The following is a 26,410-nucleotide window of genomic DNA, read 5'->3' as shown; positions in this document are numbered from 1 at the left end:
GGGAGAGGGAGAGGGAGAGGGAGAGGGAGGGGTTGAAACTAGAATACACACACACACACACACACACACTTCCAGAAAGTTTGTATTTCTGGTCCTAGAAGATCCTAGTAGATATGATTTCAGGGTGAGTAAATTAATCCAATGCAGTAGTTACTGAGTGTTCAGCAAGAGGTTTGGGAACAGAGAGCAAACAGACAAAGTTGAAGCCGTGTTTTCTTTTGTACAGACATAGCCCCCAAATGTTGTCTTTTGTTGTTTTCCAGGACAATTTTATTAAACACCTACTGAAGATAATATCCCATTTCACTGCCCACTATAGAAAACATATTACCCCTAATGACAAAGGCATTAGCTGGTCAATGCAGAAATTTTGTTAAATACATAAGAGTCCATAGACAGAGCAAACAGCACGTTATCTTAACACCAATTGTGGTATCTGTTGTTGCAGTGGATTTTCCAAATTAAGTTTATTATCTGGCTGTTTCATCATGTGGGTAATGCACATCGAGTATTCTTATCACCATCTTCTCTCATCTGTCTCCCAGTCTGTCAGTCAGTCAGTCCCTCCTCTCTCTGTAAGTCCTTTCTCACACGCAGGTATTTTGAATTGCTTTGAGACTCACTGAGTCTCTCCAGAGCCTTGCCTATGGGCGTGGAATGACCCATTGTGCATGCCTATGGGCGTGGAATGACCCATTGCGCATGCCTATGGGCGTGGAATGACCCATTGCGCATGACTATGGGTGTGGAATGACCCACTGAAGTCTTGAAGGCTTACCAGTGGGAACTCAAAACAACTAAAACCAATGACACCAGTCAATAACCAAGTTCCCCCCTGAGAGCTAGGATCCCAGATGCCCCCCATCCTTCCCATGACTGACTGGCAACAGACCCAGTGTACACAACTTCATTTGCTATGAATTCTTGATCACAAAGGCTGTGTTGTGCCTAAAAGGTAGCATTTTGTAGCACTTGTTCTTTACATTCTGCCTGGTTCCTTCATGCTTCCTGAGTTTCTTGCTGGGGTAGAATAAATGCTGTATGTAGGGATGAAAAATCTAACATTCACCTATTAGCATTGTGAGCAGCCATGAGCGCATTCACCACCATTAAACATGAAGAGAAGCTTTTTGTTGTTGTTTTGTTGGATTGTGTGTGTGTGTGTGTGTGTGTGTGTGTGTGGTCAAAACTGTGAGTAGCACTTGTCTCTCTAAGGGTGTAATCATAAATATTTAGAAGCATTTTGATACCATATCATCTTACTAGAATAACACTGGTACATTCACCCCAATGGTTTCTGGTCTCCCCAACCATGAGTACCAAGGGTGAGCTCTCTTCTGTGGAGGAGGCCTCCAATCCAATCGAAGAGTAGTTAGTTACCCCCAAACAGTTATGCCGGTATTGCACAAGTGGGCACATTTTCTCTGACAGGTTGGTACAGAACCTACAAGAGCAACAGCTGGATGAAAGTGTCATTAAGTTTTCCCACCAGAAGCCTGTACAGCATCTTTGCACATACTGTATGCAAGAAAGCTACGGCTTCTAAATCCACCCTCTGTCTGTGGATTCTGTATTTGTGATTTTCAACCAACAGCAAATCAAAAATACATGATTTTTTTCTCTTGTGCTTATACAAACTTTTTTCTTATCTATTCTTCTATTTTTTCATCTCTTATTCTTTAAGCAATATAATATGACAACTATTTGTACAGAATCTCACTGCATTTGATATGAGGAAACACAGGGTTTTAATGTGAGTGGGAGTGTGAGCGTAAGTTTTATGTGAGTAATATGACAGTGTGTGTGTGAGGGACTTAAACATCCCCAAGTTTTGATATTCAAAGTGTCAAAGAACTATTCACCTGTTGGCACTGAGGGCTAGCTGTAGAAGACAATATGGTTTTTCTACACACCACTTATATCCTGTTTTAAAATTATTATAGTTATCTAAATATACATTTATGAAATGATATTCTGCCTCAGCTGATTCCAAAGCAGAGACTACTCTAAATGGACATTACACAATTGACACCTGACTCTTAAATACTGAATTCATCAACTGCTTTAATGGAAGGAAACCTTAGTCACAGAGCGTTGGGGTGGAAGTAGGACCCAGGACACAGGAAGAACTGGCTGTTCCTGTTAGATCTTTGACATTGGGTAAGAAATCCTTTGGCCATAAATACAGCCTACTTTTTAATGTGTGATATTTATTGCTTTTTAATTCCACATCTGACATGTCTGAGTCACTTTGTACATGGTATTAAGGGAGGGATTTAGACTCCATTCTCCTGTTAGATATCTTGCATGGCAGACACCATCCACTGCACACCTTCTCCAGGAGATCCGTGGGTCTGTATCTGCCAATGCTGTTGTCTCTTATGCACCCTAAGGCACCTTTAGGGCCCGCCCTAAAGCCTTCTGTTCTTGCCTAAACAATACATACCATTACAGTAGCCCTCCTTTATATACAGGTGTGCTTTATGTGTCCAGTTACACACACTCAACTATGGTTTAAAAGTATTATGGGTTCTCTTCATTCTTTTAAGGGACTGACTACATTCATATAATGTTTATTCTATTATGTTGTTAAAATTGTTAGACTTCGTTACCAGTTATCATTTTTTAATATCTTACTAAGCCTAACTTCTCTGTGTGTGTATGGTGTGTGTGTGCGTGTGGTATGTGTATATGTGTGTGTTATATGTGGTGTGTGTATGTGTGTGTGTGTGTGTATGTGTGTGTGTGTAGGGAAAAGCATAGTACATATAGGTTCTGCATTCCAGCGGTTTCAGATATGTACTGGGAGCTTGGTAAACATACTCTGGTGATAAGAGGAAGGACTACTGTGCCACCATGTGTTTATTACTACACTACGGCATAAGAAATCTGCTGTATAAGTTTTTTCTTCTTTTCAAAACTGACTCAATTAGTCCTGAATATTCTTTCACACAAAATTGAATATCAACCTATTGAATTAAAAATATACTTGGAATATTTATCACATTTACATTTAATTTTTAGATTAACATAGGCAAAATTTTTATCTTACTATTCCGCAACAAGGCATGCGGTGTCTCCTCATTTAGTGATATAACTCTTTTCTGGATTTTTTTTAAAATTTTTTTTGTGTTTTTGGTTTTTCGAGACAGGATTTCTCTGTGTAGCTCTGGCTGTCCTGGAACTCACTCTGTAGACCAGGCTGGCCTCGAACTCAGAAATCTGCCTGCCTCTGCCTCCCAAGTGCTGGGATTAAAGGTGTGCGCCACCATGCCCGGCCTTCTTTTCTGGATTTTTAAAGTTTAATAATAATCAGTACAATGCTATATTTTTCAGTGTTATAAATTATAAGCATTCTCACACATTTCAGAGAACTTTTAGCTCTTTATAGTAAAGTATGCATGTCCACTCACTCACACACTCACTTATACACACATACATACACACACATGCACACACATACACACATACATATACATATACAAACATATATATTTATACACACACACACACACAGTGACATCTTTCCCCACCAAATTTCTCAGATGTATCACGTTATAATTTATTCTATATTCCCACCAAAAATTAATGAGAAATCCAGTCACCTTGAAACCTTGGCACACTCGGTTCCAACGTATAAAGATGTAATTATCACCTAGGCCATGTGTATTGGCATCTCGTCATGAATTTTATTTTCTTACTCCTGATGACAAGGAAGTCAGTGAACTAATGACAGAATTGTTAGGCTGGCCACTTACATATCTCCTGTTGCATAAAACTGAGTCCAATGCCTATGCTCTTAATTTGGATGGCTGATTACCAAAGATCGCGTCCAAATGACAGCTAGCCCATCTCAGCTCTTTATGCCAATGCTTTCTGCTGATTTCCAGTATGGAGGAACACATGGATCTCACTTTTTAAAAAAATATAGTCCTTTCTGTCTGAAATAGGTTTAAAGATAATGTATCTTGATCTCTGCATTTCAGGGTTTGCACTTGAGACACGTGTTTGTATTTATTGTTTGGATTTTCTTAAATCCTCTTCCATCTCCAGCTGATGATTCTCACAGTTTGGGACCACTTAGTCTCAACTGCAAACTAAAACTATTGCCTTATCTAATATTCTGTTATTTTTGCTTGAACAGTGTGTCTTGGTTAGGCTTTCCATTGCTGTGAAGAGACACCATGACCAAAGCAACTCTTATAAAAGGACAACATTTAATTGGACTGGCTTGCAGTTTCAGAGATTCAGTCCATTATCATCATGGCAGGAAGCATGGCAGTCTGCAGGCAGACATGGTGCTGGAGGAGCCAAGAGATCTACATCTTGATCCGAAGGCATCCTGAAGGAGACTGTCACCTGCAGGCAGCCAGGAAGAGGCTCTCTTCCACACTGTGTGGAGCCTGAGCACAGGAGGAGACTTCAAAGCCCATCCTCACAGTGACACACTTTCTCTAACAAGGTCACACCTCCCAATGTTGCCACTTCCCATAGGTCCACTGTATGGCTGCATTTTGTATGTGCACATGCCAGTACTGAAGCTTGTTTACTGTCTTCCTTTTCACATGCCTCCAGTGCCTGTTTTCATGGGTGCTATGTGTGTACAGGTATACATGGAGAACAGAGAATGACGTCAGCTCTCACCTTGTGTTTTTCAGACACTGGCCTGGAATTCTCCAAGTAGTGTAGGCTAGCTGACCAGTGATTCCCAAGATCCACCTCCCTCTGCCTCCTTAGCACTGGGGTTGCAAGCATGCCATCACAGTTGGTGGGTCTGTGTGTATGTGTAAGTGTCTGAGTGTGTGTGTGTGTGTGTGTGTGTGTGTGTTCGTGCATGTGTTTATGAGTGACTGTGTATGTGTGTATCCATGTGTGTGAGTGTGTTTTTATGTGTGTACATGCATGTGTGAATACATGTGTGTATGTGTGTGAGTGTGTTTGTGTCTGAATGTGTGTGTATATAAATGTGTGTATGCATGTGGATTTGTGAGTGTGTGTATGTGTGTGTATGCATATGCTGGTGAGTATATGTGTGTATATGCATATGTGTATGCATGTATGTCTGTATGTATGTGTGAGTGTGTGTTCTGGGAACCAATTCCAGATCTTCTGGGTTCTCAAGCAAGCACTTACTAGGAGGAGCCATCCCCCAGACCCCACTGCCCTTTTCGATTGTTGTGACATATTTTCTGTCACTTCAACCTCATCTTTCACTTATCCCAACTTTCTCTGTGGTGTTTGCTTGTTTCAAGCATTCTCTCGAAGAGCAAAGAATAGTAACTTGTTTCCGCTAAACCCAGCCTTCAAGCTGCCCTTGCTTTACAAGTCTGGCCCATTTACATTGACCGACTTCTATTGAATTAAGAATAATTTTTGCCATCTGATTTCCTGTTTATTTGGATTTATCCTCCTTTTCTTCTTTTCATTTTGTTTCCTTAGAAAGACTAAGTCTTCTTTGGCCGGTTTCAATGCTAAGCATCCTGTTTTTGTGCTCACACATTTGACTTTTATTTAGAGCTCTGTTTATTTAACTTGTATTGATCCTTTAATTGAACAGTGTCTTTGTCTTTGTGTTAACAGACAAGCACTTGAGCAGGTTGTCATGTCCCTTTAGACCTCTTCTAATAAGTTGTCTAGAATTCTAGCTATGAGTTGTCATAAACTTGGATCGTAACTCATCTCTCAAAGACATTAACTTATCGTGCCCCAGTGTACCCTGAGGACACAATGATTGGGGAAGGAGCTGGCAAGGGCTGTCTCAGAAAAACTCAAGGAAGAAGGGAATGGTATAATCTAGATATATCCATCTCCCCATCCCTCCATCCCTGCTTCCTGTCACCTGTCTTCAAAACCCTAGGGGAAGCTGGGTAATCATGGATAAGAATGGGTATGTATGTATGGTCTCCTGATGTTTTACAGCTACAAAGACAGGGTGCCCAAGCCCATGGTCTCGAACATTAGGATACCACTGCTGTGATCATATGCAAGGGTAGGGACCATGGATACCGTCAGCTTGACACAAACCTAGACCCACATGGGAAGAGGGAACCTCAATTGAGGAATTGCCTCTATCAGGTTGGCCTGTTGGTGTGTCTGTGAGGTAGTTCCTTGATTGATTGACAATTGATTCAAGAAGACTTAGGGCATCATGGGTTCATGTCCTCCATGGGCTGGTGGGTCTGGAATATAAAAAAAGGCAGTTGAGCAAGAGAGTAGAAGGGTTTTCCATGATTCTACTTCAGTTCTTGCTTAAGACTAATGCTGGCATTTCATATCTATTATGTTTCCTTTACATTGGTTTAAAATGTATTCAATTTAAATAATCTTCTAACTCAATCCCCCTTTCTCTAATACATATGCATATTTAACATTCTAAAATATTTTACTTAGTTAGTTGAAACTATTTTCCTATACCACTGGACTCACTTATCTCACGATGTCTTCAATACAATAAGATTAAATTTATAATTTTAAAATTGTTGCACAGGGAGGATAATTGCTTTGTCTCAAATAACAAGCCCAAAGTCTGAACTCAACTAATCTCACTCAATATCCCGCACACCACGGAGACTAGAGAACCTCGTTAGAATCACTAATTTACACCATGTCATAGGGAAGCTCTTGGGAAGTGGTGGGTATCTTTGGTCTCACACAGAAAGCTTCTTGGAATAGTGTAGACTAACCAGCACCGTGACAATATCAGGGCTTTCTGCTTTGTTCTCCTCAGCTTTGGGGGCAGGTCAATTGGCTGCTTCTCACTCTGCGCTGCCTGTGTGTCTTACGGCACAGTGGCCACATGTTGATTAGTCTCTAAGTCCAGAAGGCACAGTTGTAGCTACTGACCCTGGAGCAAACAAAACTCCTGACCAAAGAATGTAGAATGATTTCAGGAGCCTGACTGTTCCTCCCATGGCTGGTCTAGGCACTGCTGTCTTGTGAAAATGTCTTTAAAGTGATATCTCATAGAGAGACAAAATGTGAGGCCATTGCCCCATGGGCTTTGTGGCTCTTAGCCAAGACACAGTCTTCCATTAGCATTAGGGAGGTATTTTCTAAGAGTCCTGGGACCCAGTAATTAGACAGCCAAAGGCAAAATTCTCCCCCTCAACATCCCATTACCACAGGGGCCAGGGTTTGTTCATCAGGAGGCCATCGATCTCTTGGTCCCGGGGTGGGTAATGCTCAGATGAGTCCACGAGCAGACTGTATCACTAAGAAATTAAACCCCAGAGACCCCAAGATCAAAGGTTAATGTAACATGCTGGCTCTTGGAGCTTGATCCAAGGGTGATGTGAAGTGAGAGCAAAACAGGGAGGGGAGGGACAGAGGGAAGGATGGACACAAGGAGGGAGGGAGGGAGAGGAAGGGAAAGGGAGTGAGTGAGGGAGGGGGGAGGGGAAGGAGAGAGGGAAGAAGAGAGAGAGGGTGGGGAAGGGAGGGAGGGAGGGAGGGAGAGAGGGAGAGAGAGAGAGAGAGAGAGAGAGAGAGAGAGAGAGAGAGAGAGAGAACCAAACACTCTGTATAGTCCTGACTCCTGTCTTACTATGTAGTAATCAAGTGTCTTTGACAAGGAATCTTTGGAAACAAAAAGGAAAGGATCCAAAAGAGAGGTGAGAATGGTTGTTGTAACTCCAAGAGGACCATGCCTTGCCAGATCTTACACAGCTGTGCTGGCAAGGTTGTAAAGAACTTCATGTTCTACTCTTCAAGTTGTGGGAATCCCCAGATGCTGTGCCATGGGGCATGCGCTGTGCTGTGTGACAGATTAGCAACTTCTCTGAGTGAAATGTTGAGTTTTCCCTCTACAATGGTCTGGGAAAGCAGGGCCCTCTGCTGGGGCAAGGGCAAGGAAGACAATGGATGTCTAGGCTCTGGGTTTTGCATTGAATGCCCTCTATCTGACAACAATGATGAAGATGACAACAACAAAACTGTGAAATCCAAAAGCCTTAGAGTAGAAATGTGACCAATACATCGCAAATGGAGAACCCCATCTCTCTCTGTATGTGACAGGTCACCATCAAAACTAAAGTGAACCAAAGAACTGAATATAAAATTACCCTCAGGGTATGTATGTTGATGAACTGTAAAGTGTGACATCATACAAATGCAAATATATTCAAGCCTGAAAAACCCAAAACATGAACTCCTTCTTGTCACAAACATTCTGAATAGAGGATCCTCAAGCTCTGCTGACATCATGACTTTGCATTCCATTGTCCTCTGGATCAGTCATGCCATTTCTAGATGTTACATACCACCGTCCATAGACTCTCTGAGACCACAGTTACCTCTTCTCCTTGGCACAATGGGAGGCATGTGCTGGAGAAGCTGGAGGCTAGATGGTGGGCATAGGTGTCTGGGAGAGCATCCACCATGAGTAACCAAGGTAACCAAGGAACACACATTTGCCTGTACCCAATCAGACCTGAGCAAAGAAGTAACTTTATCAAATGAAGCTGAGAACAGTTGGTTCATGTTATCTAAAGCAGCAACTTACATTGCCTGCTCAAGGTTAACCAAGTCACAGGGCAAGCTTTTAAGTGAGACTCAAGGATTTCAGACTTCTCCTTGGAGAGTACACAGCATGCTGTGTGCATATAGATGAGTGTGCCATATATGTACATGCGTGTGGATGCCACAAGTTAATCTAAGGTGTGCTTCCAATTGCTCGTCACCTTAGCGGTTGTGATGGGATCTCTCTTCCTGAATCCAGAGCTCAGTTTCTTGGCCAGGCCATCTGTCCACTAAGCTCCAGGTATTTGCTCATCACCACATTCTTAAGGCTGGGATTTCAGGGGTGCAAAGTCCTCTTTTCCCTTAGGTGTTTTAGATGGACTTAGGTCCTTACACCTGGGTGACAACTGCTTGATCAGCTGAACTCTTCCCCCAGACCAACTGCAGGTGTTTCTGTCAGAAGCTGAAAGTCCAGTTGAGGATCTTAGGGTGGGGATTTCTTTGGGTGCAGACTAAGGAAAGCCCAGTAAAGGAATGGGGATTAAAGAGAACACAGCTAGAATTCCGGGCAGTGTGGAAGGTATGTAGAATGAACGCCTATGGCAGGAGGTCAGTCCCATCCCAATGGATAAAGGATGCTCCTGAGAGCATCATCAGTCCAACCCTGTGCAGACACAGTAGGAGCCCTCAGAGCCTACCCCAAGTCAGGACTCTTGGGTGCGCAAGTGCTATCAGGGCTTTGGTGGGTACTACAGGGATTGGCACCCAGAACATGTAGAAGCTTATGTTTTATATAGGGAAATGAATAGTATGGATAGTATTTTCAACGCAATTCCAGTCAGATAATAGTAGATTTCAAAAATAAGTTATCCCAATAAGATACTATTGATAATTATTTAATTAATACATTAACACTTTGTTCTCAAACTCTGTAACGTTTTGGAAGAAGTCCCCTTCCCTTGGCTCCAGAATCTCTTTCAAGAACCCCCCCCCCTCCCCCAATCAGGGATATGGACCACCTGCAGACAAAACTAAGACATAAATGAAGACCCCTCCTATCACATCTACCTGCACATAACAAAGCCACAGTTGTCACCAAGTAGCAGAGGTGGCAGCAGCAGTGACGGTGGCAGTGGTAGCAGCTGTAGCAGCAGTAGCAGCAGTAATGCAACACAGGCCACAGACTCTTATATGTGCTCCATGCTTTCATGCATGAGCGAGCATGCACACAGACACAGAGAGACAGACAGACAGACAGGCACACAGGCACAGACACACAGACACAGACACATACACACACACACACACATACACACAGACATAGACACATATACACATACACACAGACACAGACACAGTTATACAGACACACAGACACAGACACATACACACAGACACATAGACACATACACATAGACATAGACACATATACACATACACACAGACGCACACACAGTTATACAGACACACAGACACAGAGACATACAGATACATAGACACAGATACATAGACACAGATACACAGATACATACCACAAACACAAACACACATACACATACACAGATATACAGAAACACAGAAATACAGACACACAGAGACACAGAGACACACGGATACATAGACATAGTCATGGAGACACACACAGACACACAGACACATACACAAACACACAAGAGACATATAAACACAGACACAGACACACACACAGACACACACACAGACACACACACACACACACACACACACACACACACACTGAGATGAATCAACTTCCTTTTTCTTCTCACGTAATCATGACCTCTGTGAACAGAGAGTATTTTTTTCAGCCTTTACTCCAGCCCCAGGGAGTGGCCCATTCTTGTTCCTCTTCTCTGTCACTGATGGTTGACAGGAGCCTGGATACCAAGGTAGGTGAAAATGTGAGACTCTATTGTTAAACCGAACTCAATTTGAGCCAATCCCTGCCTCTCAGAGCTGTATGACCTATAAACAAGTTTCAATGCCCCTAGCCCCAAATATTTTATCACTAGAGTAAAAAGAATAATTGCTTCCTCTGCACGGAAGTAAGAATTAAATGTCTTGGATTTCTTAAATGTTCAATAAACATTGGTCCCTGAAATGACATTGCTCTCAGAACCCTTGTAAGACTTTGGTTATAATTCTAGCTCTGGAAGTGTCCAGCTCACAGCATGAACATAATCAGTCATAATCAGTAGGTGTCAGCAGGTTCTGACCTAGAGAGTGGTGGAGTGAACCTTTCTCTGGATTGTGCGATGTCTAACACAAGCATATTTGGACCCTCCAGAGTGGCTGTCCTCTCACAGTGAACAGCTTCCCTAATGCAGAACTTGGTTCTGCCCCAAGACCCAGAGCATGTGGGTAGCATCCAGTGGCTTCATTATTTGTGGACAAGGTTGCTGGCACCTCTCTGCTGCCACCTTCCTGGCAACAAACTAATCCCTTATTCATAACAAACACACTTTTGGTTTATGAATACATGTTTTAGAATGCTTTACTGAATCAAATAAACATTTCACTGTCTTTGCAGACCATGAAATTACTCAATTTTTAATCTGCTTGTTATATTAAGAGAAGAGACTTCTAATTTAATAGGTTCCACAAAAGTAAGCAACTCATCAGCATGTTTGTAAACTCTTTGAAGCCAGAAGAAAGGACATTTCTTGGCCCAAGAAAAAGCCCAGGTTCTAGTATGGGGATTCAGGACGTGAGGAGCCCAGCCCTCCCCAAGCAGACTGAGTCTGCAATTGGACCGCTTTTCAAAGGAAGGCACTATCTGATGGATGTCCAGCTCCTGCCCCTGAGTGAGTCTAGACAAATTCCTCATCCTTTTTTGGCAAAACATCAGCTGAAGCCAAAATACGCACCTGAAAGTATATGTCCTTTATTCTCTTTCCCAGAGTAAAATCACATACTTTCTGAAGCAGTGCTCTGAAGTCCAGGAGAAAGTGACATTACTTTACATCATGTCCAGCATAGAATGAGGGTGTGCTGTCTGTCGTATCTATCATCTGGGATTGCTGGGATTATATAGTATAAGGGGAACAAATGTTAGCATTGAAGTTATGGGTGATAGTGGAAGAAGGGCTGGGTGGCCTTTGTGTAGACTTGCAGCTAGGAATACGAGCAATGAACATTTTGATGTCAGAGAGCTTGTTCACACTGTGAATTACCAAGATAATCTGATGCTTGGCTAACAGCCTAATCCATCAATATAAAGGCTGCCTGCTGTTGTGTCGGTCTATGTTCACTGCTATAACAAGATGTCCCCTTGCTAAAGTGATGACCCACAAATAGGAAGGTCACCTGCTGTGTTAGTCTACTCTTCTGCTGTTATAACAAGATGGTATAACACGATGCTATAACAAGTCTGGTCAGCCCTGACTCCAAGAGGAAGAAGAGGAAATTGTTACGTGCAGAAGACGCCAAGACTGTGGGCCTTAGTCTTGATAGAACCAACCCATCTTGGGGGAACCATGTTCACCCCCTTTGAAGATGGTTCCCACTCTCTAATCATCTCGCCACCCCACCACATCACCCTGGGGATTGAGGTTTTAGCACATGAACCACTGGGGCTCAGAACATCCAACCCATTAGGCTTAGTTTAACTGACATCAGAGTGGAGTTTTGCTGACTTGTGCAGAGCATTTAGAATCACCCCAAAAGGTGTTGGGCTTGCTCCCTCACTGCCACATCTGTTTCTCTAGGTTTCCCCTATATCTGCCATCTATCAAAAAAATATCTTAAGCTTTGGTGAAATCTACTATGTGTTCTTTTGTGTCTGAACTACATCGCTTGGCACGTGTTTTGGATATTTATTCACAACACGGCACAGGGGCTTACAGGAAGTTGCCATTTAATGCCCATTTATTTAGAAGAGTGCCGCTTTGTAGTGCAGCCTTGTAATCAGATAGAAAATGAGCCCAATTCTAAAGAGGGCCATCTTCAAAAAAACCAACATACAGCGGGCCCTCATTTACAGTGCTTACCTTAAGAAAAAATTTCTCTTCTATTTTTGAGGTTATAAGGACATCATTTTCCTTTTCCTTCCCTCCCTCCCTCCAAACCATCCCACACACCCCTCCTTAATCTCTTCAATTCCATACCTTCTGTTTTCATTAATTGTTTCTTTGGAAACATATGGACATGGATTTTGGTTTCTAAGACTACAGTGATTAGTTTTTCTACTGTGGCAGACAACACGTTAAAATGTGGACTTTGTATAAAAACACCTCACAACTGGAAAGGTAGTGATTTTGTAGCAATGCGCTTCAACATGGATGGAAAGAACAGGGTGAAGGGCAAGAAGAAGGTGGGTTAGGATTGTAGGTGAGTCTTCTAAGTCATAGCTCCATGAGTGATTTCTGTCCTTAGAGAAATCTAGTAACAGCGGGCATGACCAAGCAGATCATGAAATCATTCTTGGAAAAATGCATTCTTTTTTTTTTTTTTTTTTTTTTTTTTTTCTTTATATCTTTTATTAGTTATTTTCTTCATTTACATTTCAAATAGCCCCCCCTTTCCTGGAACTCACTTTGTAGACCAGGCTGGCCTTGAACTCAGAAATCTGCCTGCCTCTGCCTCCCAAGTACTGGCATTAAAGGACTGTGCCATCATGCCCGGCTATGCATTTTTTTTTTTAATTTGGTCAATTTAAATTGTGTGACACAATCTATCACTAAGTCATGGAGAAGATCTGAGTTTTCACACACACATACACACACACACACACACACACACACACACACACACACACACACACTATACTACTAGGCAATGGGTACTTACACACATCCTTTCATTTGATCAGCATCCTGGTTCAGCACAAGGGAAATTTCCATGGTTTTAGATGTGGAAGTTGAGGTTCTAAGAGCTTGCTTAAAAGATTAGTAACCCTAACTCTGAGAAAGGAATGTTTTTACCATACTGTCATCTTGGCCAGATGACAGATGGGGGTTGGGGGGCAACCTTGTGGAATACTGTGAAACCAACTGAGTGAAGACAAGATAATGATCTAGCAACTTAGGGTACAGGATGAATATTATATTACTATAATGAAAAACAAAATATTTTACTAGTATCCATGCATATTTAAAGTTAAATATACCCTGGCATCAGAGGGAGAAAATTAATATAAGGGGTGAGTGCTTACAGCAGCTTATCAGTAGTTACACCATTAAGTGGCTTTAAGTGTGGTTATGAGCTAAAGAATGCAGTGGCTTCTTACAGTAGACTCTTAACTTAGATGTATTATTGTTTTTTATCCACATTCACTGAGACAAGCAGCACGTTTTTGCTGCCAACTCAGTGATGGTGACCTGCTTCTAAGGACACAATTTTAAGCTTTGGTACAACTTTCTTTCTTCAACCTCCCTGACTTTCTTTGCATCTAAACTAAGCTGTCTGTAGTGTTGTAGCTCTTATTCATAATTCATTAGTTCATAATATATAGTTCATTCATCCATTCACTCATTCATTCACTCAATCATTCATTCATTCACTCACTCATTATTTCATTTATTCACTCACTCAGTCATTCATTACTTCAGCACTGAGTCCAGTGGCACCATTTTGGAGGCTGACAATACAGAAATGACTGGTCAGAGAGTACTCAGTTCTCTCAGAGCTTATAAGAAATGGGGAACTCAACGACTGAGCGTATTTTCACCAGCAGTGTGTTCTGTAGCGGATGTTTTAAGGCAACAGGAGGTAGTGCTCGTTCTGGGTTTGCTAGGTTCAGGAGAATCTGGGTTATGGCCGTCATGCAAGGGAGGTTGTGCCAAAGAGCCAGAGGGAAGGCTGGGATGAAAGAGTTCTGAGGACAGCATCAAGGGGGAGATAGGCCAGAGCCTTCATAAGAGTGGGGACAAGCTGAGGGCCCTGTGCAGATTTTCTGCCTTTCCTGTTCAGCCAAGGCCATGTGTTTGACGGCCACATAGTTGGATCACGTGATCCTTCAAAATCAAATTCAACTGTATGTCTTCTATGAGACTTCTCTGAACTTTTGCCTTTGTTATCAATGATTTTCTTTCAATATCTGAACTCAGAGAATAATTTATTTAGAGCAAGTTTCATATCAATTTGGCTAGAGAAACAACTTCCCAACTGGCTTAGTAATTTACCTATATACCAACTCTATAAATATGTACTTTTAGTTAAAAATCATATTTTTAATTTATATATATATATATATATATATATATATATATATATATATATATACTTGCTTTGCCTGAATAAATGTCTGTTTGTCACCTGTGTCTGCCTGGGGCCTGTGAATGCCAGAGATGCACTGGATTCCTGATATTGATGTTATAGACAACTGTGAGCTTCTATGTGGGTGCTGGGAATCAAGCTTGGGTCCTCTGGAAGAGTGGCCAATGCTCTTAGCCACTGAGTCTTCTCTCCTGCCCCCTAAATATGTACCATTTAAAAATGCTTAACCTAAGGTATTGTAGGAGTAACAACAATAATATTGTATACATGTGCTTCTGCTCTTAAGACATTGAGTAAACCCGTCAAAAGGGAGATAAAGTATTCATGACAGTTAGAACCAGCCATTCTGTGTCTTTGCTTTAAAAAAAAAGCACCTGGACCATAAAAGTGCCTGGATAATACTTATTGGAAATGTTTTAACCGCATCCCTGTCGTGTTCTTTATAAGGCCTGACTCCTTTGCGTACTGCCAGAGCTGTCTGCTGAGCAATGCAACTTTGCTAAGGACATAATGTACATTTTCAAGTTTTTACTAATGACATTCCTTTTTGGAGTCTGGTTAGGACTCTTCTTTAAAGTGCAAAAAAAGAAAGAAAGAAAGAAAGAAAGAAAGAAAGAAAGAAAGAAAGAAAGAAAGAAAGAAAGGAAGGAAGGAAGGAAGGAAGGAAGGAAAAGAAAACATGGGAATGGGTATACTTACGTTTAGGCAGGTCTAGATCTGAGCATAAAACTCCCTTCATTTTTATTACAGAGATAGTTGGCTTTCTAATCTTAACTAACAGCTGTGGCAAGATTCCATTTTCTAACTTTGTTGTGCTACAGGCTCCGTTCATTTACTCAAGTCCACAGTTGTTATTTATTAACATTCACCGAACAAAACTGCCATGCTCTTAGCTGCCCCATGGGAAAACAAAATTAGCTGTGATCACTCTCGTGTGAATTCACCATCTGCCTGTGACAGGATTTCAACCAGAGTTGTCAGTCGACCTGTTTCCAGACAGTGAGAATATGCCAGGCATGAGCCTTCTGATGGCGCCGCAAGCCAGGCTGGCCCTTCCCTCTGTGGTCTCATCGAACCTCCAGGAACGTGATTTGTCCATTCCGTCTTCACGGGGAGGCTCAAGGTCTAGTGTTAAAGGCAGAGGCAGCTTGTGAGACGCTGAGGTACTGTCTTTCAGGCTGGGAAAGGTTATTTTCCTCTTGTGGAAAGACACTTCACTCTCTGTGTCATATCTTAAGTGTTCATGCGTTTGCACTGAATAAATGAATGTCAGGACGAGAAGGCAAAAGGCTCAGTGAAGGACGGCTGACCTGTGGTCGAAACATACTGCCGAAATAAGACCAGGAGGATGAAAGGTCAAGGTTACAGGAGATACTAGATAGCATCGAAAAGGGAAGTTCTGCTTTAGGGAGGGTAAAAACCCCTTTTTATTGAATTATAGTTTTCAGTGAAATGCAGAGTTCTAACCTGTGTATGTCAATAAATTTTAACAGATATATACACTAGTGGAATTCACATTTCTATCAAGATACAGAATGTATTCATTATTCCAGAACTTTCCTGCTCCCAACTTCTCCACTTCTGATCCCTTTAATCCCACCCAGAGGCACTTCGGTTTTATTCCTATCACAGCACGGCAGTAATAACTAGGTTTTTTTTTTAAAAAAATTATTTTATAAGATATTTTCTTCATTTACATTTCAAATGCTACCCTGAATGACCCCTCTGCCCTCCCCATCACCCTGCTCCCCTGCCCACTCACTCCCACTTCTTGGCCCTGGCGTTCCTCTGTATGGGGCATATAAAGTTTGCAAGACCAAGGGGCCTCTCTTCCCAATGATGACTGACTAGGCATCTTCTGCTATATATGCAGCTGGAGATATGAGCTCTGGGGGTACTGATTAGTTCATATTGTTGTTTCACCTATAGGGTTGCAGACCCTTTCAGTTCCTCGGGTAATTTCTCTAGCTCCTCCATTGGGGTCTCTGTGTTCTATCCTATAGATGACTGTGGGTATCCACTTCTATATTTGCCAGTCACTGGCATAGCCTCACAAGAGATAGGTATATCAGTGTCCTTTCAGCAAGTTCTTGCTGGCATATGCAATAGAGTCTGCGTTTGATGGCTGATTATGGGATGGACCCCCGGGTAGGGCAGTCTCTGGATGGTCCATCCTTTCGTCTTAGCTCCATACTTTGTCTCTGCAACTTCTTTCATGGGTATTTTATTCCCTGTTTTGGGGAGGAATGAAGTATCCACATGTTGGTCTTCCTTCTTCTTGATTTTCTTGTGTTTTGGAGATTGTATCTTGGGTATTCTAGGTTTCTGGGCTAATATCCACTTATCAGTGAGTACATATCAAGTGAGTTCTTTTGTGACTGGGTTACCTCTCTCAGGATGATATCCTCCACATACATCCATTTGCCTAAGAATTTCATAAATTCATTCCTATCACAGCACGGCAGTAATAACTAGTTTTGAACTGACAAGTGAAATCACAAAGGACTTGCTCTTCACTTGCACACTCAGCATTTCTGAGCACAATCTGTGTTGTGCGCATTACTCCTTTTTATTCTGAGAAGAAGCCAACCACTTTTTAATGGGCATATGTTTCTGGTTGTCTCCCTACAATACTCAGCTTTGGCAGAGTGAGCATTCTTATAAAAGTACACACACACACACACACACACACACACACGCACGCACAGGGCACACATGAACACATACACACAGCTCACACACACTCGTGCACATATGTAAACAGCACACACGCATATGCATTCATGCATGCATGCAGCACACACACGGACATGTATGCACATGCATGCACACCCACGAGCACATGCATGTACACATGCTCACATACATGCACATGACACGCATGTACAAATAAACAAGCATTCACATGCACACATATATACACAGCCACACTGACTCATGATATACACATGCACACACATGCGTACAAGGTCATATATATGAATTTTTCTTTGGGGAATATTGAGTTGAATTGATGGATTTGCTGTGTGTATGGCTATAAGAACCTATCCGAAAGTTCTCCAGAATGTCTGCTCCCTCTTATATCCCTTGACCAAGGTTTCCCAGCTGCTCCCATTGGTTTCCCTCTTGGTTACATTGTTGCTGTCAGGATTTAAATCATCTCGTCACTGGTGACTGATGACAGTTGAATCATTTACATTTACATGTAACTAGTGGCTCTTTTCTAGTCTTTCACATTTTGTTCGGTTTTATTCTAGTTTTGCTTTCTATAGTAAGATGTGAGAGTGCTTTACACATGATGTGGGAGTCTGGGGTTGCTGGAAACATTTTCTTAGAGCCTGTGCTTTGCCCAGTGAGTGTCTTACTGATAATGACTGGGACATGGGACGTCTAGAGAGACGCCAAAGACGAGAGGCTTGAAGGCCTATAACAGGGCATGGGAAACAGTTGTTGGGAGAAGATCTAGAAGTCAGATGTCAGGCGAAGGTTTTTGAAGTAGACACAACAGAGCAGGTATGGGTTGTATATTTAAGGAACTCGTCTGGGAAGGGAAAGGACACTAACTAGAACAACCATGTTGAGGTCAAAGGATCAGAGGAGTACCTTTTAGGCTAGGGATAGAACAATGGTAAACTGGACACTTACAGTGCTTTGGTTTGGAAGTTACCTCTAGTGATGTCCCTTCCTTGGTGACCTTGCCAGTCCCATAGATTGTTCCCTGACATTACAATGAACCTGTAGGGATTACTGGGATTCCCTGTCAGCAAAGATCCACTAAATATAAAAGGCTTTTTTCTTAACAAGTTAAACAGCTCATTTTCCAAAGAGAAGGGGGTTTTGACACCTGGGAGCTTCTGCCTACACACGTTGGGAGCAGGGTTACCTCTGCCTATCCCGAGGGACTTGCACATGGCTCGGTTCCTTACACACGTCATGCTCCTGCTCATCTATGGGCAAGCAGTGGATACTTCTGCTTTTCTACACAACCGTTTTGTTAGCCGCATCGACACAGGTGGAGTTCAGTAGAGCATAGCCAACTTTTCCTTTAACAGACTGAAGCTATACTCCCGACCTGTCCTGGGACGTCCTCAGTGCTCAGTGCCAGGTATGGTTTTTCCTTCAAAGAAATAGTTTGAGAGAGAGAGAGAGAGAGAGAGAGAGAGAGAGAGAGAGAGAGAGAGAACCTCACAGTAGAACAGGCTACTCCTGCACAATGCCTGTAAGGTCCCAGGTATTGTTCCATTCTAGCCTGATGTTGGGTGCTACAGAAACTTTAGTACCAAGTGTTCCTGTCTTCTCTTCACAAAATTTCTTGCAGCTACTATAAGAAATGTCTTTTACTATGCCACCAACCCTATAGGTAATATGTCATTGTCCCTTGGTCATTTCACTGGCATATAGCATACCTTTGGTGTATATAGATCTATTGTTATCAAAAAAGCTTAACATGTCGATGTTTGTTTTTTTTTAATATTGGGCAGAAGGTGTTCATCACTAGAAGCAGCAAAGTGTGCCATTGAGATGGAACCAGCAGTCTTCAGGGACGACGGAGTGAAAGAGTCTGTTGGGCTGGAAGATGCTGAAGGGATTTTTGGAAACTCCACGGTGGCTTGAGGGAGAAGGAAAATAATTTTACACTGGCATGGCTGGAGCAGCAGATGGTCTAGTTGTCCTGATAAAATGAAGAATTAAGAAGTTGACCACAGCCACCTGGGCTGGCCCAGCCTGGATGACTAGGGAGACTTCCCTATGGACTGAGTCATCAAGGGTGGAGGAGAAATATCCAGTGCTTCTTGAAAATTCTTTGGATCAGAGGAAATAATAAGGGCTAAAGATTTAGTCATCAGAGCATGCTTCTCACAGTTACTAGGAGTGAGACTATAAGGGAGGTTACTAACCCTCTGCTTCTTGTCTGTGAAATGGCATAGGGTAACATGGTGGCACCCTTGTATGGGTTAGGGTCTTGAAATAATTGTAAGCTCTGCGCTTCCTGATTGCAGGCATGAACAGCTGCCTTGAGCTCATTTGGCTATAACTTCTTCCCCTATGCTGGACTGTACCTTTGAACTGTGAGCTGAAACAGCCCTTCCTTCAGTAAGCTCCTCAACACAGTAAGGAACGTCACCCCTACAAACATCATTCTACTCAATTATTTTGGTTAATGAAACTATACAGCATGGGTATCACTATTATCTCCTTAGCCACAGTAGCTCTGTGGCTTTGGGCCCTGAACTCTTATTCCAAGTCATCCTTTAGATACACACTGGGAGAAAGCATCGGAAAGGTTACTTACACTCCTTTATATAACAACTTCTTTACTCATCCCTACTCTGTCCCTTTTGTCCAGGACACCTTGCATGTCAGAATGCTAGCCTCAAGTATCCCTGATAGCAAACAGAACAATATAACAGAAGCCCCTGATCTTGGAAATCCCAACTCTGAACTTCTCGAAGGGAGATGTCAAACCTTCTATGCGTTTTCACACTGAGAACTTGGAAGCTGAAGTCCCTCCACAGACATTGGCTGGATGTCCACCCTCTCAGGGTAGGAAGGCATTGCAGCTAGAATACGGTGGCAGGCAGACTGGGGAAACCTGGGTTTAGCTTTGGGCTTTGGAGCCAGATTCTCATAGCAACCGATTAGAGGTGGGTACTTAATGCATGCACCAAGCCATAGACTGGATAAGTAGATGCCTGACTAAAACAGGCGGCCCTGTTTTACATGACACCTGGAGCTGACATCCACATTGCTCACCAACTATTCTGTCAGCTCAGAAATAAACCTTCCCTTTCCCTGGGCACTAAAGGAATAGTGCCCCTGGACAATGACAGAAAAACAAATCAACCAGTACTACCCCATGGAAAATCGTCTCTGCCCCGCTCCTCATAAAATAAAATGAGACTGGCCCTGCCGTGTTATCTGAATTAGTTCCCAGTCAGTGCCAAAGTGGCTGAATGCTTGGGGGAGGAGGTCAGATCCACAAGGTTAAACACTAAAACTTTGGGATTGATAGCGTCTAATCAGAAATGAGGTAGGGAATGAAGAACGCTTTCAAACTTCCAGTAAATGAAATGCTAAAATATGCAGCCATTTGGATGTTGCCATGTTATCAATCCAATTAACCTTGGTCCATGCTATCAACTGCACCCAGGGTTGCAGATTGTTACCAAGCAATTGGAAACATCACATTGCCAGATGATGATCCAGATAATGGGGAAAATGTAGCCCTTGTGTTACAGTGTTTTGAAAAGAAACAAAATTCAACTCTCAACTTGGGAAGGCTGTGATAGACTATGATCAGGATGCAAACAAATATGACTTGCATTTTATCAGTGACATAACTTCGTCAAAAACCTCGGCATGGGGTGGGCTCTGCATTCTGATCTGTGGTGATAACAGGAATTGAGTTTTTACAGTGGTTTCTGAAAGGACTGTTAGTAATAAAATAAGGTTGACACCCTGAAATGGTTTTGTGAGGAGGTTATCTTTTGAATAATGTCCATTGAATTTTTAATTTTTTTCAATTGCTTTATAAAGACAGAAACAGAAGTTTCTCTTGCAACAATATTGCTTTCTTAAAGTGACATTTTCCACTCAGGGGAAGCCATTTCTGAAGTGCGTGTCTAAGTAGTGGCTGTTCCTCTCTTAACTGTTTTCAACTGTTCTGAAGCTGATTTCCTAAGTGTTATTAAACAAAAAGAGACAGACTGGACAGAAATTTGACAGTATGTCCCAGTAACTATGAGGACTTTGGTTGCGTTTCAACATGGTTTATCTATAGCTGCATATACCTGTCTTTGTGCATAATGGCACATTTTCCATATCCCCCTGCACTGGTAACTTTTCCATGGAAAAGACTGAGACTGAAATAGTTATTAAAGTACCCACTCTCCGGGTTCTGCCTTATGGAACTTTCAAATCTGGATACAGGGAGGGGGGAGTTATCCAGAAGTTTGATATGGTATTTTGTTTTGATTCATGTAATTTAAAACATCAACTCATTAGTAATCTTGAATCACACACAAGCTGTAAACTTCCAGAGCTATTTCCTGAACTTGATGGGATATAAATTTCTATTTTTAAGTAAAAAGGAAACAGTTCCCATGTCTTTTCTTATATCACTGAAAAGTAAAAATCTCTATTAAATTGGGTTTACTTATTGATGGACTAAGAAGAAAAGAACAGAGCCCAAGAGTCATTTATTTTTAAATATTTACAAGTCACTTTTAAACTTGACTGTCTTCTTTGAGTTAATTTTGTATTCAGCCACTTTGCTAAAGGTGTTTATCAGCTGTAGGAGTTCTTTGGTAGAATTTTTGGAGTCGCTTATTTAAACTATCATATTATCTGCAAATAGCAACACTTTGTCTTCTTGTGCCTCAACATAAGAATAGATAAAGCAAATGTGTTGCATCTATACAATGGAATATCATTCAGCTATTAAAACCAAAAACATCATGCATTTTGCAGGCAAATGAATGGAACTTGAGAATATCATCCTGAGTGAGGTAACCCAGACCCAAAAAGGCATGCATGGTATGTACTCACTTATAAGTGGACACTAGCCATAAAATACAGGATACCCACGCTACATTCCACAGATCCCAAAAGCTAAGTAGGAAGGAAGGTCCAAGAAAGGATGCCTGGACCTCACTCAGAAGGGGGAAGAAAAGAGCCATAGGAGGCAGATGGAGGGAGGGAACCAGGTGGGAGATAGGATAGGGAGTGGGGGGTGAGGAGGGTCAGGATCAGGTGTGGGGAGGGGCAGGAGAGAGAGAGAGCTGGAGAGTAAATGGAAATCTGCATCTGACAGGGATAGAGAGGTGGGGGGTTTCTAGAGGACTTGACGGAGATCTGGGATAGGGGAGGTATCCAAGACTCAATGGGGATGTCCTTAGTTGAGACTCATAGCAGTGGGAATATGGAACCTGAAAAGACCACCTCCTGTAGCCAGCCAGGAACCCCAGCAGAACCATAGGGACACCAACCCACCCACAAAACTTTTGGCCCCAAAGTTATCCTGTCTACAAGAAACTCAGGGACAGGGGATGGAACAGTGACTGAGAGAATGGCCAACTAATAACCCAACCCAACTTGAGACCCATCCCATGGGCAAGCACCAATCCCCTGACACAATTAATGATACTCTGTTATGCTTGTAGACACGAGTCTAGCATGGCTGTCCTCCAAGAGGTCCCACTTAGCAGCTGACTCAGAAGGATGAAGAAACCTACAGCCAAACAGTGGATGGAGCTTGGGGACTCTAGTAGAAGAGTTGGGGGAAGGACTGCAGGCCCCAAAGAAGATAGGAACTCCATAGGAAAATCAATAGAGTCAACTAACCTGGACTCTTGGGGCTCTCAGAGACTACCACCAACCAAAGAGCATATATGGGCTGAACCTACACCTCCTGCATATATGTCACAGATGTGCAGCTTAGTCTTCATGTGGGTCCCAAACTACTGAGCAGAGGCTATCCCCAAAGCTGTTGCCTATACCTGTATGTGGGATATGTTCTTCTTGCTGGGATGCCCTGTCTGGTGTCAAAGGGAGAGGGAATGCCTATCGTCATGGAGACTTGATGTGTCAGGATGGCAGGATACCCAGGGGAGCCCCCACCTACTCAGAGCAGAAGAGGAGGGAGAAGGGGGAGAATGGTTGGAGGGGGTGATCAGGAGGAGGAGCAGTGAATAAGTAAAAATGAAATGAAAAAAAAAATACAAAACAGAAAGAAACAACAGCAAAATAACTTGACCTTGACTTGTACAAAACAAGATATTTTCTTTACACAGTTACAATTTCTGTATAGACAAACATCAAATCGCTTGAGGCCTTAAGTTAAATCACTACAGATTTGGCTTAATAACAAAAAGAAGTTTTGAATTCGGGGGTAACCGGTATGATAGAGTCTAGGTCTGATCGTCAGAGACTCCAGCATACATGAAGAACAGGGAAATAAGGAAGGACGTCGATGCTCTCTATGCCCAACTGGTGGCTACATTGCCAGGGAGGAAATCCACTTTCAAGGACTAACTGTCCTCGGTTTATCTGCTTTCCAATAAGAAGTATTAACACACAAAGATGTGCAGTGGGGGCTTGCCTGGTCCACGCTCTTTCCAATTTGGATACTTGATTTTCCAGGAAGCTTAGAGAGCCTTGGGTCTAGCAACTCTCAGTGTGAATGCCTGGAACCCCTAAGGTGCTCTAGGTTAAGTATGTACTGAGCAAGTTGTTGGGAATCCTGAGGAGAGGTGACTCTTACCCCAAACACCCAAAACGGACTCAGAAGGAACGTGGCAGTTGAATAATCTGAGCTAAACTGAGAAAGTCCCAGGCACTATGACTCAAATCACAACAGGAACGAAGACAGAAAAACAAGGAAGAGAAGGCAGAAAGACGCCAGGGGAAATACATTGGATTTGTGATGTGAACCAACTGGTGTGTGTGGCATTGATAACAACATCCGACTAACTACCCAACCATCACAGCGGGTCAAAGCCAACTCAGGGATAGAGAATTGCATCAAATACGAGCTGAAAAGCTAAGAAAACTGTCGACACAATAGACAGATGCCAGAAAAGGCAGAATCACCTGCCGACTACTCTTAACAATGAATTAATATCCGGAGTATACAAACATCTAAAAAATTTAGCAAAAAACCAAAAATGTAATAGTTTTGAAATTTGGATGTCCAAATAGTACTTCCCGATAGGAAAAAAATATCCACAATAATTATGTGCAGAAAATTTGCTTAGTATCTTATCAGAGAAAAATGAACCAAACTGTACAGACACCCAATTAGAATGCATAATACAGAAAAAATATAATAAGACCAGGGGAGTGTTCACCTGGCAGAACTCACTCTTAGTACACTCAAAAACCCAGATTTTATCCCCCAGCACCATACACACCAACAGACTTGACAGAAAATAAGAATAATAACAAATGTTGGTGATAGTGCTAAGAGAAAGGAAGTAATTAGTAATTATTAATTAGTAAAAAAAACCTATTATTAAAAGCAATATGGACCTTCCTTCAATACCTAAAATTATACTATCCTGTGATCCAGATAACCCACTTCTGGGTATATAAACAAAGGATATGAGCTCAGTAAGGCAGAGATACCCACCTCCCTCCCTCCCTGTATCACAATGCTATGAATATATCTAAGCTATGAAATGCACTCGGGTGCTCCTGGATAGAAGAATGATGACAGATACCATGCTGTATGTACACATCGGAGTATTATTCAACCATAGAGAATTATTACTGTCACCAGCAGGAGAATGGATGGAATTACAGGTCACTATGGTAAGTGAAATGACCCAGGTGCTGAATCGGAAGAGAAGATGTGGGACATCTCTCAACCAGGAGGGCCTTTTCTTACACAACAATGTGCATGTAGAGAGGTAGCAACTAAGGACTAGGAAGGGAGCCTGGATATACCAAGGTTGATTTTGATAAGTGTATCCAGCACATAGGTAACAAAGTATGCCAGTGAATCCACTGAAATATTCAATTGATACATGCCAATCAAAATTTTAAAATAATTTCAAAAAGGTAACATTCCAGGGTAAGGGTCAGCTGGTTAATAAAATAGGTTATGGGTTTCCTGGGATAAGAACTAGGTCTTATTATTCTTTATTTCCACATACAGCTCTTTATTCACTATCAAGGGACTCAAGGGAGAAGTCTATAATATGCTGAGCCCATATAGAAGGGACAAACTGTTTATGACTTATGAGGGCTGGATACAGCTGAAGGTATTCCCGGGAGGACCACAGCAATGGATGAATGATGCTGTTAAAAAAAAAAAAAAAAGGTTGGTGGGGGGCATTGAACTCATATTAGGGACAGGCCTTCTGAAACAAGGGCCACTCTATTGTCAGGGCAACTCAACTCTACTCAGGCTACATTGAGATATAATGTCTCCCTTCTTAGTTACATATGTAACAAAGTATCCTTACTTACCTTAGTTTCCTACAGCTGAGTTTGTTGCCACTTAGTATCCCAGCATTCCCGTTTTTTTCTGTACTCATTCCTCAGAATTCACAGGGCTTCTTCATTCACCTTTCCATGCTGTGATAGACCCAGCCTCTGTAGAGAGGACCAAGGTATAATTCATCTCAACTCTGATACCAGCAGATCTCTCTGAGAAGGATCAGTGGTAGCTCTGTTTTAAAGAGGTGGGATGTCGTTGGAGACCAGCTGTGGATTTTCTGCAGAGACCAATCCGGGATATGAGTAGAACTGAAGATGAATACTAGGTACCCATTGTGTGGGCAAATGGATGACCACGAGGACTTGAACATAATGAATGTGGTGGCATGTGGGTGAAAGCAAGCTAGGCAGGAATCTGGTAAGGCTATCCCAAGGTTAGAGAGGCTTGCTCGGGATGGGAGTATCAGAAGAAAGTTCCGAACTCCTTGGTCCAGAGCAAAGCATGCGCTGGTTACACCACCATTTGGTCAGTCTGAGTACAAAAGAGAGTCGGACTGGGACAGGGGATTGGAAACCAGCTCTAGCTAGAAAATCAAGCTTTAGAATTAGGAACAAAATACCCATGAAAGGATATAAGTACAGAGACAAAATTTAGAGCTAAGATGAAAGGATGGACTATCCAGAGACTACCCCATCCTGGAATCCATCCCATCATCAGCCACCAAAGTAATGCACATACCAGCAAGATTCTGCTGAAGGGACCCTGATATAGCGGCCT

This window comes from Mus pahari, chromosome 18, assembly GCF_900095145.1.
Source record: "Mus pahari chromosome 18, PAHARI_EIJ_v1.1, whole genome shotgun sequence".
Lineage (NCBI taxonomy): Eukaryota > Metazoa > Chordata > Mammalia > Rodentia > Muridae > Mus > Mus pahari.
The sequence above is the reverse complement of the archived record's forward strand: the minus strand, read 5'-3'. Positions refer to the sequence as shown.